Here is a 15617-nt window from a genome sequence, read left to right as displayed (position 1 = left end):
GGTTTTTCAATTTCATTTATGAAATAAAACACCAGGAAATAAAATCATACAAAAATAATTTCAGAATTGAGGTCAACTCAGATATATCCCAACTATTCCCCCAAGATCAACTGCTTTAAGGAAACTAAAATGTTCTAATTAATTGTACTCTCATATAGTGAAGATGATAAATATACTCCAGTTCTGTGCAAATTTCAACAAAATCAGATGGTTAAAATACATACAATTAATGTCACATTTTTCTGCTATGCTGTTATTTTTTGGAAAAGTTATGTTGAATTTATCTCTTATCTAAACTGCTTGTATAAGAAGCAAAAGTAAAAAGAAAAGTGAGAGGAGTTATTGGTGGATATTGTAATAATGGCTTTGCTGAGACCCAATATTCCTCTTTTTAATTCATTAATAACTCTTCCTGAAATGATGCTGAATAAATTAGGCATGTGCAAAAACAGTCTCATTTAATCTTTATTGTTTAAAATCCTTTCTTGTATGAAATATTCATTTTTAAATGTTCTTAAATTATACTTGAGTATATTTTAAAGAAAAGTTATCAAGCCAAAGAATAAGACTGGAACTCTAATTTTGATCAGATTAATAAAATATCATAGCATACTAATATAGAAATGACCCTAAGAGACAATACTAAAACAATCAATTTTCAACAATGATCAACTTGAAAGTGGTGAAAAAAAATTAGTAACTTAGAAGAGCTATAATTTCAATGTAGTATTTTTAGAAAAAGTATTTTCAAGAAGAATATAACAGTGTGACAGTAAATCTTACCACCAGAAATAGCTACTATTGATATTTTGGTTAATATCCATGAAAATATCAATATTCATGGACATACCAAGATATCAATTTGTATCAATCAAATTTGATCAACTAATATACTTTTTTCTGTAACTATTTTGTCTAAATAACATCTTAAATGGCTACCATGTGTGTGTGTCTGTGTGTGTGTGTACAGTTTATAAACATGTACACACACACACAGAAAGCGAATTTAGTGGCTGCCCATCTCATATGATTGTTCTTAGGAGATTAAATGAGACAGTAAATAAAAAAATACTTCAAATATTGTCTGACTCATAATAAATGCTAAAACATATCACATTAGTAATATTATCACCATCTTTGTCTTGATTATTTCATTGCTCTGCACTGTTTGATGTTTGAGTTATTTCAATTTTTTAAACATTAAAATGATATTCTGATAAAACATTTCTATATATCAATCTGTTTGTACTTTTCTGATTATCTCTTTGTTATAAACACAGTAAGAAGAACCAATAGACATAAAGGTATACCAACTCCACATTTTAATAGCTACTGTCAAGCTCTACTCTTAAAAAAAATATGGATCTTTCTCCAAGAAAGTGTGTGAGCTGTCTTGCATAACAGGGTATTTTTAATCTATATCTTTATCAATCTGATAGGCACAAAGAGTACATGATTGTTGTTTTTATGTGCATTTCTTTGGTTATTGGACATTGTTTATTGGGAATACTTATTTTTCTCTTGTTAATTCTATTGATGTAATTTGATTTTTTAATATGAAGGTGATCTTGCTTATTTTGATTTTATATTTTTTGTTTTAGGGAAATGAAACATTTCTGATATGTATTATATAATTTTCTTGTTTAGTCTTTCAATTGTTTACTGCATTCTTAATGTTATTTAAAATTTGTATTATTTGCATTATGTTTAGAAAGCATACACATAGAGGTACCTTAGATTGTTTACTGACTTATTTTGTATTTTTATTTTCACATTTAATTATTTATTATCTCAAGATTGTGTGTGTGTGTGTGTGTGTGTGTGTGTGTGGAGCATATAAGGACCTAAGGATGCAATTTTTGTGTGACCTGAAAGTCTGTGTGAATATGCTTACCAAATGATGCACCAATTAATCCTATATTATTTATTAACCCATCCATGTTTTCCTTTATTTTGTTGTCACTGCTATCATTATCATACATGTGAGACTATTCCTGAATTCTTCATTTGTTCTATTTGACTACCTTTTCTTACACTAGGCTGTCTTTTAAATTATTGCTCTACTCATATTGTTATCTAATGTAACTGTGGATCATCCTTTACCTCACCCAGTGATCCATTAATCTTGTTGGTTTTTTTTCTGAGTTTTCAGACTATCATTGCATAAGTATTATTATTCTACATTGTTATATATACTTCATAATTGTTTTTTCAAGTTACAAATAAAACCATTTGGAGCAAATACATAGATTAATTTTGTCATCACTAACACCTTTAAAATAAAGATTGTATAATCGCCATAATAAAAATGAGACATATAATTTTGTTATATGATTTGTATTAGAGATTAGACAAATAAAATCAAAGACTGTGAACATTGCTTAATTGGAAAAATTTAACTTGGAGTTGTCTTTGTTTAGCTCACACAGAAAACCCTCATAGATAACAAAATGAACCCACTTCATAAGAATAGGGATAGATGGTAAGAGAGTGAGGATTAAATATGAAAAAATACTAATAAGCACACACACACATATTTCCTATTCTCAATTTTAGTGACAATTACCTATGTCGGAAAATAAGTCTAAATGTCCATAGATACATAAATACATTATATACACTACATATATAAATTTATAAGTATGTATGTATATGCACTTGAATATGTAATATGAGTACATAAGTGCATGTATATGTGAATATGAGAATATACACACACATATATATACACATATATAAACGCATATGCACATTTTAGAGAGAGAATGAGAGAGAAAGAGAGAGAGAGACATCTTTTCTTAGACGAGGTGAAATGAGAAATGAGAATGACTTCCTTTCAGGACACTGTTCATTAGTCATGCAACCTATGTTGTGTTTATGGTATAAAATGTGCAATGTCTCCAATTTGTATATGAGTATAATACAGATCAAAAGAAAGAAAAAACAAAGTAATTCTGGGCTCCTACTCCAATTCTTATAACCATCAATTGGCTTTTTAGATCTCTGGCTATTTTATAGTTTCCACAACAAGCTGGAGAAATGCGCTCAGACTTACTTTCTGTTTTTAAACTTCTCAATGTAATAAGGCATATATTTTAGCATTATAGAGGATGTGTAAAAAATTACTGAGTTCTGACATCAGACTATCAGGCATACTAGATACACTCTCGGGCAAGTTACTTAACCTCTTCTTGACATTTTCCCCATTTGTAAAGTTAGGGTTATAGCAATTGTAATTACAATTGTAGACACTGAAAAGGATGAAAACCAACTTCGATTTTTTGTAATATATGTCAACAACTTCAAAGGAAAAAAACTACAAAAAGAACATTCTGAGTCTCTTTTTTCTTCCAATCTGACAATATTCTATAACTTTATGAAATAATTCATATTCTTTAAATAAACAAGGAAGATGAACTCAGATTATTTATGTTACCATATTTAGATATTTATTGGAGAATATACCAAGAAAATATTAAATTACTTAAAAATTTTATAACTGGAACCGTGGTAAAAGAAAAAACAAAAGTTTAAAGTTGTGCCACAATTACTATATTTTTCCCTTAAATACTTTTTGCTGAAGTCTCATGTGAAAACAATGTTTAGAATCTGTTCTTCCCCAAGTTATCCAGCAAACTGATTTCATCCTGGTGAGCAACTGATGTGAGCATGAAGTGATTTTTCCCAGGCATTTTCTATCCCAAAATCTCTCCTGCTGAAACTATGTAAGTATTTTTTCAGTCTGCACATATTCTTTTTTATTTTTATTTTTATTTATTTATGATAGTCACAGAGAGAGAGAGAGAGAGAGGCAGAGACACAGGCAGAGGGAGAAGCAGGCTCCATGCACCGGGAGCCCGACGTGGGATTCGATCCCGGGTCTTCAGGATTGCGTCCTGGGCCAAAGGCAGGCGCCAAACCACTGCGCCACCCAGGGATCCCAGTCTGCAAATATTCTAAAGTGTTGTGTGTACTTTATGTAGATTTTTGAAAAATTAAAATTTTGAAAAATTAAAAATTAAAATTTTGAAAAATTAAAGTTCTCTGTTTCTGCCATAAAAATCAACAATAAAGTAGATATAAAAACGACAATAAATTAGTCAAAATAGGGACTCCTGGATGGCTCAGCTGAGCTTCTGCCTTTGGCTCAGGGCGTGATCCTGGGCCTGGGGATCTAGTCCTGCATTGGGTTCCCTGTGAGGAGCCAACTTCTCCCTCTGCCTATGTTTCTGCTTCTCTCTCTGTGTCTGTCATGAATAAATAAATAAAAATCTTTTAAAAAACTAATCAAAATAACATTTGAATTTTGACTATTTTAAACAGTAAAATTACTATTTTTTATCAATAGAAGCATTATATATGGTATTCAATGGTAGTAACATTAAATATATAATACCTTCTGGAAAGGAGGTTTCTAAAAATAGAAATATTTTATTTCAGGAAAATTGTAGACTTAAAGAAATCAGAAAACTACAATGCTTTAAAAAATAAAGTTCAGGGTGCCTGAGTGGCTCAGTCAGTTAAGCCTCAGACTTTTGGTTTTGGCTCATTCATGATCTCAGGGTTCTGGGATCAAGCCCTATGTTGGGCTCTGCACTTAGCACAGAGTCTGTTTGCCTCTCTCCCTCCTCCTCTGCTTGCATGTGTTCTTGCTGTCTCTCAAATAAACAAAACCTTTAAAAAATAAATAAGTAAAATTCAAGTAAGACAAAGTAAGTAATCATTAATCAGAAGAAAGATAAGAAAGTAAATGAGACAGTAAAAGAAAAAAACAATCTAGCAAAACAAAATGCTATGAAAAGGTGAACTCAAAAGTGAATACAATAGCTGTTTCAAAGTCAAGAGAAGGATGAAACACCTGGTATAAGAAACTGTTTAATAAAATAGCTTGTAGTAGCCATTAAGTACTACATGTATAAAAGAATGACAATCAAACACACCCAAAAGTTAGTCAATTTGCTAATGTAATATTAGCATCCTTTGGGGAAAGCAGATGTACCATCATTCCATGCTTGGTGACACTGTAAAAAGATTGTATCATTGATTAAGAAAATGACATCAAGAGGATAGAGAGTGAGATGAGCCTATTACCATTAGACTACTCCAAATCTGAATATTGAGATTTTTTTCTTTTTTCTTTTATCCAATATTATAGTTTAGGATACAAGCCCTTCGCCTGCAACTGAGATCTAATAATAGATAAATCTATCTACATAGATAGATAAATCTCATACATAAATGATAACTTATTTATGTATGTATGTATGTACGTATGTTATTTTAAATATTTATTTATTTTTTAAGATTTTATTTATTTATTCATGAGAGACACAGAGAGGCAGAGACACAGGCAGAGGGAAAAGAGGCTCCATGCAGGGACCCTGATGTGGGACTTGATCCCGGAACTCCAGGATCATGCCCTGAGCCAAAGGCAGGCATTAACCTGCTGAGCCACCCAGGGATCCCTAGGATAACTTTATATGAAGCATATCTCTGCTATATTTTAGAGAAAAGACTAAAAACTTACCAGTGGAATTTTCTATGTTTCACATAAGGGAGGCCAAGAAATCTTGGAGACAAAAATGAGATATTCACAAATTAGGTACTGTCTCTTCCACTTGAAAGCATGGGATTTTTTAATATATTCACACAGTTTTTAGATTTTTCTTTAAAGATTTTACTTGAGAGAGAGAATGTGTGCATGCATGAGTGAGCACAGCAAGGGGAGCAGCAGGCAGGCTCCTACTAAGCAGAGAGCCTGACATGGGACTCGATCTCAGGATCCTGTGATCATGACCTGAGCCAAAGGCAGACGCTTAACCGATTGAGCTACCTAAGTGCCCCTATTCACACAATTTTAAAAGAATCAATATTCATATATTCTTAAAAATTGAACATTTATCCAGATTTTAAGAGAAGCCAGGGAGATGGGAAGAGACAGAAGAATGGAAAGTCTAAGGCAGAAGGAAACATGATACAAATGGGAAGGATTCCAGCTTTATAAATCAGTATTCAAATAGGAGACATAACTCTGTGAAAGATAAGAAATCAATATAAGAATATGCTTCTGCCTTTTGAAGACTTTTGGTTTTTCATGGCCAGCTGATGTGGAAATAGAAAAGACTGAAAGATATTCATGAAAGGCACAAATAAGTATTTTTCTATGTTGACCTATAGTTTTTTTCCAATATTGAATTTCATTTCTAAAATTCTCTTTCTTTTTTTTTTTAAGATTTTATTTATTTATTCATGAGAGACACACACAGAGAGAGAGGCAGAGACCCAGGCAGAGGGAGAAGCAGGCTCCATGCAGGAAGTCGGATGCAGGACTAGATCCTGAGACTCCAGGATCACGCCCTGGGCCAAAGGCAGACGCTTAACCTCTGAGCCACCCAGGTGTCCCATCATTTCTAAAATTCTCATTATGAGTGCACAGTGGGTCCAATTACACCTGTACAATATTTCTAGGATCATTGTACATCAGCTGGCACTGAAAAGTGAGGTGAAATGAAATGTGCAGGAATTAAAGATGGGCATAAATGAGCTATATGTGGAGACAGATATGCTGGTGTGGTTACCCAGTGCCCAGGCTTGTATGCCCTTTGACTAAATCATGTAAGTTAGAAGGTCGTGAAAATTACAACCTCATTTATTCCAGCCCTAAGGATCTAGGTCTTGGAGTGAGGAAAATACTTATGATAAGGTAGGACAATCAGCAATCATCTCGTGGAATAGGACTACTTTGCTCTCTCCCTTTTGCCTCATGTTTTAAGGGGGGAAACACTTTCTATCTCCACCTAAGCAAGAGGAATCTCGCAACCTCAGTAAATTCACATATTTAGTAAGCAGATGATCCTTCTCTGTTTGAGTTTAGAACAGATTTGAAAAGTAAAATGTGAGCACTTGGTGCATGCTTTATGCCTAATATATGTTTTCATGCAATCTTCAAAGTAAATCCTAAGAATAATTGCCCACATTTTTCAATTAAGGAAACTGAGGCTTAGGGAAATGATAGCATTGCTTAAAATACTGAATTGGAAAGTCAGTTTTTGAATTTGAGCCTGTTTGACTTCAAAAGTCACGGTATTTTACACTCTACTGTGCTGTACATTCAGCAAGGAGTTAATTAAAACAAAGGCTAAAAAATGTAATTCATTGTAAAGCAACTTCGGTTGTTACTGGTGAAAATCATCTGATTTAATCTATTTTTCCAATGCTGCTATAGCTGAACAATTTTTTAACTTTACTAGAATTCCAGTTCTAGAAAATATTTGAGAATAATAAACTGGAAACTACTACTTGTAATGACATAAGATATTAATATTTATAGACTTTCTCCCTATAACTCACCACCAGTGCTGCTTAATGAACAATAGAAAAATTGGATGAGTGCATCCAAGACTCAAATGATATCCATTTTTCTACGGTGGGATCTCTAAGGCACTCCAAGTCACTGTAACTCTATATCATTACTGCATCCCAGGCAAAGAAGTTCCAAATTAGCACAGCCAATGCATCACAAATGTGCCTTCAGGTCACCTTCTTCACCACGATAGCAGTATGAATCAGGGTGACGCTGCCACAGACACAAAATGCTTGGAAAAAAAATGTTTCATTCTCACAATCCCTGTTCTTCATCATGATACAGTCTAGCACACCAACCTGCTTCCAGCCTCTCACTCTCTCTCCTTCTTCTGTTTTTGTTTTTGTTTCTGTTTTTATTCCAACAATGCACTAGAAGACATAAAAATAATATTTCCATATGCAATCATATCCCTAGGAAACTCATTATTTACTCCCTTGGATGAAAGTGACAACAATACAAGTTTGTTTCAGAGATTTGGACCCAGGGTTAGACATTGGTAAGCTCAAGAAATTATCTGCAACATTTGAGATTATAAATTGGGGACTTCAATGATTCAGAGCGATAAAAAATTATAAAGTTTACCTATGCGAATTATTTAAATTTTAATTATATAATATGATATACATAATATAATTATAATTTTTATATGATTACTTTCAGTCTTAATACTGGAACAGTCCTGGGTCAATCTGATGATTGGTCACCCTCTTACTGATTAGGAATTAGTAATAAAGTATTTTATTGTGGAAATGCAAGATGACAGATACACTATTTTCTGCGTTTGTAACATTTATAAATATTAATTGTCCCGTGTTGATTATTTATCGGTTCTATAAGGGATGATCTCATTAGCTTTTGAGAGGCAGACTGGTTCCAAAGACTTCCAACTTTGGTGGGACTCTGATCCCCGGGGAAGTTTCTGTACTGCTGTCTGCTCATTTATTTTAGAGTTGTGACAGAAATATGGAGGTCAGTTAATTCGACTTCTCGCAGGATCCTGTCCCATTTCCACTAATCTCCTTAGGAAACTCATTGAATCCACTTTTCATGTGATGCTAATAATAAATAACAATACATTTTCTGAGTTTATGTGGTTTTGTGTTATTCATTTCTACAGATATTATTTAAGAATAATTTATTCATCTAGTTTGTCATTAATTCTAATTGAAACATGATTTATATCTCCCTCACCCAAAAATACAGTGTAACAATACAAATCAAGCACAAAATTAAAAAAGACCAATTGAATTAAAACAATGTCAAATAGCCAAACAAAGAAACACAGCTTCCCCACACTATTCCTTCACAGCTCCACCCCACTTCTTCATAATTCCCTCTCTTATACTTTCTTTGGCCCAGATTCTTAAAAGAATTATCAATGTTTCTTAGCAATTTATTTTAACCAATAAAATTCACGGTTTTATCTTTTGCAGGGGAGACGGGGGCTTACTCTTTACAATCTTTGCTATTTCTTTCTCAAAACAGCGAGATTTTTCTCTTGTCAAATTCAGTGATATCCTGAATTTGAAGGAAGAAAGGAAAACAGATACCATTAAATTGCAGTAAACTGCAAGAACTCCTTTCATGAGAAAGGCAATTGGTACAAAACTCTTATTTAAGGTGAAATCAATCAGTCTTTAAAGAAAAAACTACAGGTCCATTTGTAGTAAAATAAAAGGTAATACTCATTCCAGATCACTCAAATTTGGAAACATGCAAGGAAGATTTACGTTGAAATGAGAAGCAGTCTGAAGGCAAAATACAGTGTATCTGAAGAGTAAAACTTAGTGAAGTATGTTTACCTCACTTTAAAAAATGAGAATATAAACAACCAATGAGTAAGACTGCTTTGGATATCTGCCTTGTTGGAAGTTCCTAAATCTCCCGAAAGAACTTCTTGAGAAGCAACTGAGATAGTCCTAAAAGAACAGAGATTAATATTACTTCCAAAGTTTGCTTTGCAGTAGGTTTTAAGTAGTTGCAAAGATTTTAGTAAAAATAATATTAAGGGACCAACTTCAAATTAGAGACTTTGAGCACTTTCCAAAACTGGATCATTTGGGGCTGCAAATTAGAGAAAGAGAACAGAAATTCAAACCAAGAAAATTCTAGTTCTGAAGGTAAGAGCCATTACTATTTAGAAGTAATAATTTGTTCCTAGATATAGTTGAGAGGCAGCGCTTCAGTGAAATAACAGAAAATTCACTCTTTACAATGAATAAAAGAGACACATCCACAAAACATTAAAAATAACCCTATCTATTAGATTGAAAAATAAAGTATTGCTTAATTGTCAGTCTTTCCTTTGCAACAAATGACAAGGAGACATTTTATTCTTTGTGAAAAGTTAACCCTTTCTTAGGATTATGAATAATAATACACCTATCGACCTCAATGAATACCTGCTGACAGATGTGACGTACTGCTTCTGCTACGTATGCACACACACACGGGCACATTCACACACACACACATTGCCAGTTGTCATGAAATGCTGGAATGATCCCAGATACTATAGTAGATGGCATAACAGCCCCCTCAAATGTTTCTGACTTAATCCTTACAATCCTAACATGTTACTTCATACCAAAAGGAAATTTGCAAATGTGATTAAGAATTATGGGAGATTATCCTGAATCATCTGAGTGGATGTGATGTGAAACCACTGTGATCACAATGGGTTTCTATAAAAACAAAAACAAAAACAAAAACAAAGCAAAATACAGAAACCAAAAACAAGCATGTCAGAGTCCGAAAAAAGTAGTTATGACAAAGGAGGCAAAGGCTGGAATGGAAGGATAGAGTATGAAGATAGAGGAAGGGGTCAGGAACCAAGGAATACAAGTAGCTTCTGAACCCTAATTTTCTGCTGGATCTTTTAGAAAGAATGCAGCCCAGCCAACATCTTGATTTTAGCTCCATAAGACTCATCTCTGACTTCTGACCTCAAGATCTGTAAGACAATATTTTTGTGTTATTTTAAGCCACTAACTTTGCCATAATTTGTTAGAACAGAAATAGGAAGCTAATACAAATATAAAATAAATGGTACTATTAAAAAACCAATACAAAATAGATTTTTAAAGTAGAACTATACAGTTCCTTTTGAGAAAGTTTTCTAGTTTCCGATCTTGGTAATATCACTGCTAAAGGAGATGCTTCTAACAGTTTTCCTATATTAGCTCTTACATAAAATGTGAAGAACATGAATCTACTTGATAACTTATACCTACAATCCATTTTATAAAACTAGTTTTAAAATAGCAATGCAATTATGATTAATATGTAATCTACATAGATATCAATGTTCTTTTCTTGTTTAAATGTTCAGATTCAAAACTTACTAAAAGGATTTTGTATGCAGGGAAGCACAGTATATAAGATCTCTTCTATTCTTGTCATCATAGTACTAGGCAAATGCCAATGATAAGACTAACTTTTTTTTAACAAAATAAGAGAAGATAAAACTCTAGACTGTTTAAAAGAAATTTCATTACTGATATTGTTGATTGTATCTGTTGCCTTTGGTATTGAGAATTGATGATTACCTGGTTAGGTCTTAATTCATAGTAAGAAAATGGGCTCTATTGTTTGTCAAACGGCTTCAAACCTATCTACTATCTTCACAGTAATGAATGTAATTTATGTGCTGGCAAAGCCTCACACTTAATACACAGAGAAGGAAATGATGGCATGAAATATGCATATGCTATTCAGTAGACAGCTCCAATTATAATCTATTGACTACAGTAACAGTGAGTATCTGAAACCAGAAGTCTACTCAGACTATCTAATACTTGGCTATAAATATTCATTGAAATTTCCACAACAGATTATTTATCTCAGTTGCTGCCACGACGCTGGCATTAAAAATTAAAACAATTCTGGATCTGGCGATAAGGATTTTCTGGAAAGTGTTATTAGGATGCATTCTCTTTATTCATAGAAATTGATTTTTTATATGCTTATCAGAAGCAAAGTAAAGCAGGTTTAAAAATTTGAGGGTCTCAACTCTACTCACTCCTTTTAAAAGTAATTTCCTCTATTTACTGGTCCTAAAATGTGATTTAACCAAGTTCTTCAGGTCTATCTATCTATTCCATGATCTTGTCTTCCTTTTTCTCAAATCACCATCTCAGGCACATGTGATTTAACATTTTCTTTGTTAAGTAAATTTAAACTTTCCCAATTTTGAATCTTCCAAATACTACATATGTAAAATATTTTCCATCCTGACTAGACTATCACAAATCTCTTCAAGTCAGGTTTAGGCTTGAATATTAAAGAGCTCTTGAAATACCTTTTCCTTCAGGTATTTCACAAATCTCAGAAAGTTGTTTTAGATCAAATACTCATCTACCACCTTGGATAACCTGCATACAGATTTATTCTATTTCTTCTGATCTATCTTCTTAAGGAAAATAAAATCATCTGGCAAAATACTTTGGATTTTATTTGCCATATAAAATTAGTCACTACTAGGGGCAATATAAAATAAAACAATAAAATAGATTATCTTTCTATAAGTATCATATGATCTTAAAGGAATAGCATTTGACTAAAATTAATGTTGCATTTACATGAGGGATTTAATAAAATAGGTGAATCTATACATAGGTAATATAAGAATGAAGAAAAGAGAACTGATAGAGCCAGCGACACCAAACAGGCAGCCAAAAGAGCAGCAGAGGAGACAGATAAATTGATAAACCCAAAGTTCATCAGAGGTAGACTACATTTAGAATCACCACCTAAAGATAACTAAAACAGTAATTCAAAAAATATTCATCTCTATGCTTATTGCAGCATCATTTACAATAGCCAAGATATGGAAGTAATCTAAGTGTCCATCCATAAATGAATGGATAAAGAAGATGTGGTATATATACAATGGAATATTACTCAACCATTCAAGAAAATGAAATCTTGCCATTTGCAACAACATGGATCGACCTAGGGCATATTATACTAAGCAGAATAAGTCAGACAAAGACAAATACCTTTTGATTCCACTAATATGTGGAATCTAAAAAAAAAAAAATCGAAGCAAATGAACAGATAACAAAGAGAAAGAGACTCATAAGTACAGTGAACAAACTAGTGGTTGCCAGAGAAGAGGAGAGTAGGAGGATGGGTGAAACAGGTGAAGGGGATTAAGAGTTACACACTTTCAGTTATAAAATAAGTAAGTCATGGAGATGAAGAATACTGCATGACTATAATCAATAATATTTTAATGAATTTATCTGATGACAAGTGGTAACCACATGGTAAGTGTTTGTAATACATATAATTATCAAATCACTTTGTTATACACCTGAAACTAACAAAATATTATATGTCAATTATGCTCAACTTAAAAAAATCTCCAAGAAAAATTTGCCAACAACGATCTAGGGAATATTTCAAAATATAGCAAACTGGTGTGTTCTCCACACATTATGGGACAAACCAGATGTTTAGGCAGATGGGTTATACTCATACAAAAACTAAAGAATTGTAACACACATTCATTAAATAGGCATCTGAAATCTCAAAAAAGTAGACGTCTAACTGAAGATGTGGTAAACGCTTGGTGGGCAATGGCCAGGAATGATAATGTTTAAGCTATGCACGGGGCAGTTAAGAAAACTGTAAAATTGTCCCCTCTATTTATAATCTTGAGCCTATTCAGAAAAACTGATTGAGAAAAGTAGATCTGTCCTACAATGTAGAGTATATTGGTGAAATGAATGTTGGTAAGTTTAAAAATGCACATGTGCACATGTCCTTATGACTTAACAATAAACACTCATAGATACATACCTTAGAGAAATTCTTGCACTCGGAAACAAAGAGATGATACGAAATTGAAAAAAAAAAAAAAAAAGAGTCCATATCAACATCATTCATAATAGAGGAAAACTAGAAATAAACTAAATGCCCCTCAACAGAGGTATAAGTAAATAACCTGTGGTGTGTTCAAAAATTAGAATCCTCAGGAAAAATGAAAATGAATATTATATATATATATATTACATATATAGAAATGAGGGTTAAAATCATAGAACATATGTGAAGTTTAAAAAAGTTTAAAAATTGTATATGTTGTTTATGTTATAAGTATATCTTAAAATATAGATAAATAATAAACACCCAGTTCATATTAAGAATGCTTCTTGGGAGGGGTGCACAAGGATATACCAGCAGGAAGACATGTACAGTGGACATTAACAGTAACTATAATATTTTGTTTTCTAAAACTTAGATTTCCTGGTCCTAGATTCTACATCTTCGATGTTAATTAAATTCAACAAGATTCTAAATATCCTTTCTTCTAGGCTAGTTTGAAATTCAATCACTGTCATTGCAGTATCACTTTTTCCAAGGTTAGTAGCCCAATCTGTTGCAAAGGCTACAAGTCTTCAGAGAAATTGACACTCCCATTACCTGTCCAACTTTACTTTTAACCACTCTCTTGTTCACTCAGGTCTGATGTGTAGGCCTCACACACATTCTTCAAATTTACCAGGGAAGTCTCTGCCGAAGTAACTTTGTATTTGATGTTCTCTCTAGAAACATCTGATCCTAGAGTTTGTGCATGACTTCTACCTCACCTTCTTCAACTATTTTGCTTTCCATGTTACCTTAGGGAAGATTTCTTTAATCAATCTGCTAAAAAGCCAATTTCTCACATCTATCCTTCCTATCACTCTTTATTCTTTTAACTCTTTTCTTCACTAAACTTAGCATCTAACACATTACATAGCTTACTGATTGATTTATTGTCCCCAGCCCTTTAAGACAAAACAAAATTTTTGTGCATTTTTCTTAGTGCCTTGACAAATGGTAGGTACTTGGTATATTTTTTAAGTGAAACAAAGGGCTTCTAACTCTAGCAAGCCCTACATGTTTGATACTTAGATATATGTTCTAGAAGCCTAAAGACTCTTGACAAACCTTCAATTCTGTTGCTTTCACGTGTGTTGAATTAAAAGGAAGTACACATCAAGGCACAGAGACAACTGCCCAGGATCCAGTGTCACAAGGCCTCTCCTGCAGCTTCCTCACTGAGTTTTGTTTTTTAATCTATTAGAAGTCTTTCAGTGAACCTTGCATCTTCCTACCTCTCATGAATTCATCATCCATTTAAACTGCCGAGCCACACAGACTGCCCAAGCATCTGCCTTTGGCTCAGGTCATGATCCCAGGGACTAAGTCCCACATGGGGCTCCATGCCCAGCAGGGAATCTGCTTCTTCCTCTCCCTCTAACACTCTCCCCTGCTCATGCTCCCTCTCTTATGTTCTCTCTCTCAAATAAAATATTTAAGCAAAATAAAAAATATACAATTATTTAAAGCTGTCTGAACAATTGAATTAAGCAAAATACAGCCAATTATATTCAAATGTAAAAGGCTAATAACCTAATTATGTGTGTCAATATAAATATTAAAAGAAAAACAACTGACAATATTTAGAAATGTTATACAGAATAGTTCAATTTTAAATGAAAAGCAACATTTTACATGTGAATGATATGAGAAATTTCTAGTTTCAAATTTAAATACTTGCTTCTGTACAATACAAAAAATAAGAGATTCAAATTCAATTACATGCTTTGTTCATCATTTTTATGCTATAGTAGGTATCTTAACAATAGAAGAATATTTGAAATCATCATTGCAGTGTCCTGCTTTTGTTTCAAGAGTATTAATTATTTGAGTAGGAGGAGGAAAAGCTAAGGCATGATGATTATAGTAGTCTCCCAATCAATTGATTATCCAGAGTTCACATCACTTAATTATAGGTTATAAAAAAGAGAAAAGTGAATGACTTTTTCTGCTTGCATTATTTGTTCGAATTTATCATGGATTTTAGTCTTTTTTTTTCTTCAGAGGAAAATACTTCTACTTATATTTAGTCGAAATGATTTTTTTAATTCTATCAATGGCTTGACATATCTAATGTGTGATTCTGACAGGAAAAATATACCTTCTTTCAAGAGATAAAAACAAGTTAAGTACTATGATAAATATATATTACTTCTAGGCAGTTCAATCATATTATCAAAGTGTTCTCTAAAATAGAGGGTTAGAAACTCTAACATTTTATCCTCAGTTTCCTTCAATATGTTGTCAAAGGAAGGGTAACAATTTGAGTCCTATGGTGAAAATGATGTGGTCAAATGATCAGGAGAATCTAAGTAGAAGCTGGGGTCATATTTTAACAAAAAGGAAAGTCAGACTAAATTAGTACTCTTAAGGAAAAGAG

The sequence above is a fragment of the Canis lupus genome, chromosome 34 (assembly GCF_011100685.1).
Source record: "Canis lupus familiaris isolate Mischka breed German Shepherd chromosome 34, alternate assembly UU_Cfam_GSD_1.0, whole genome shotgun sequence".
Taxonomy (NCBI): Eukaryota; Metazoa; Chordata; class Mammalia; order Carnivora; family Canidae; genus Canis; species Canis lupus.
The sequence above is the reverse complement of the archived record's forward strand: the minus strand, read 5'-3'. Positions refer to the sequence as shown.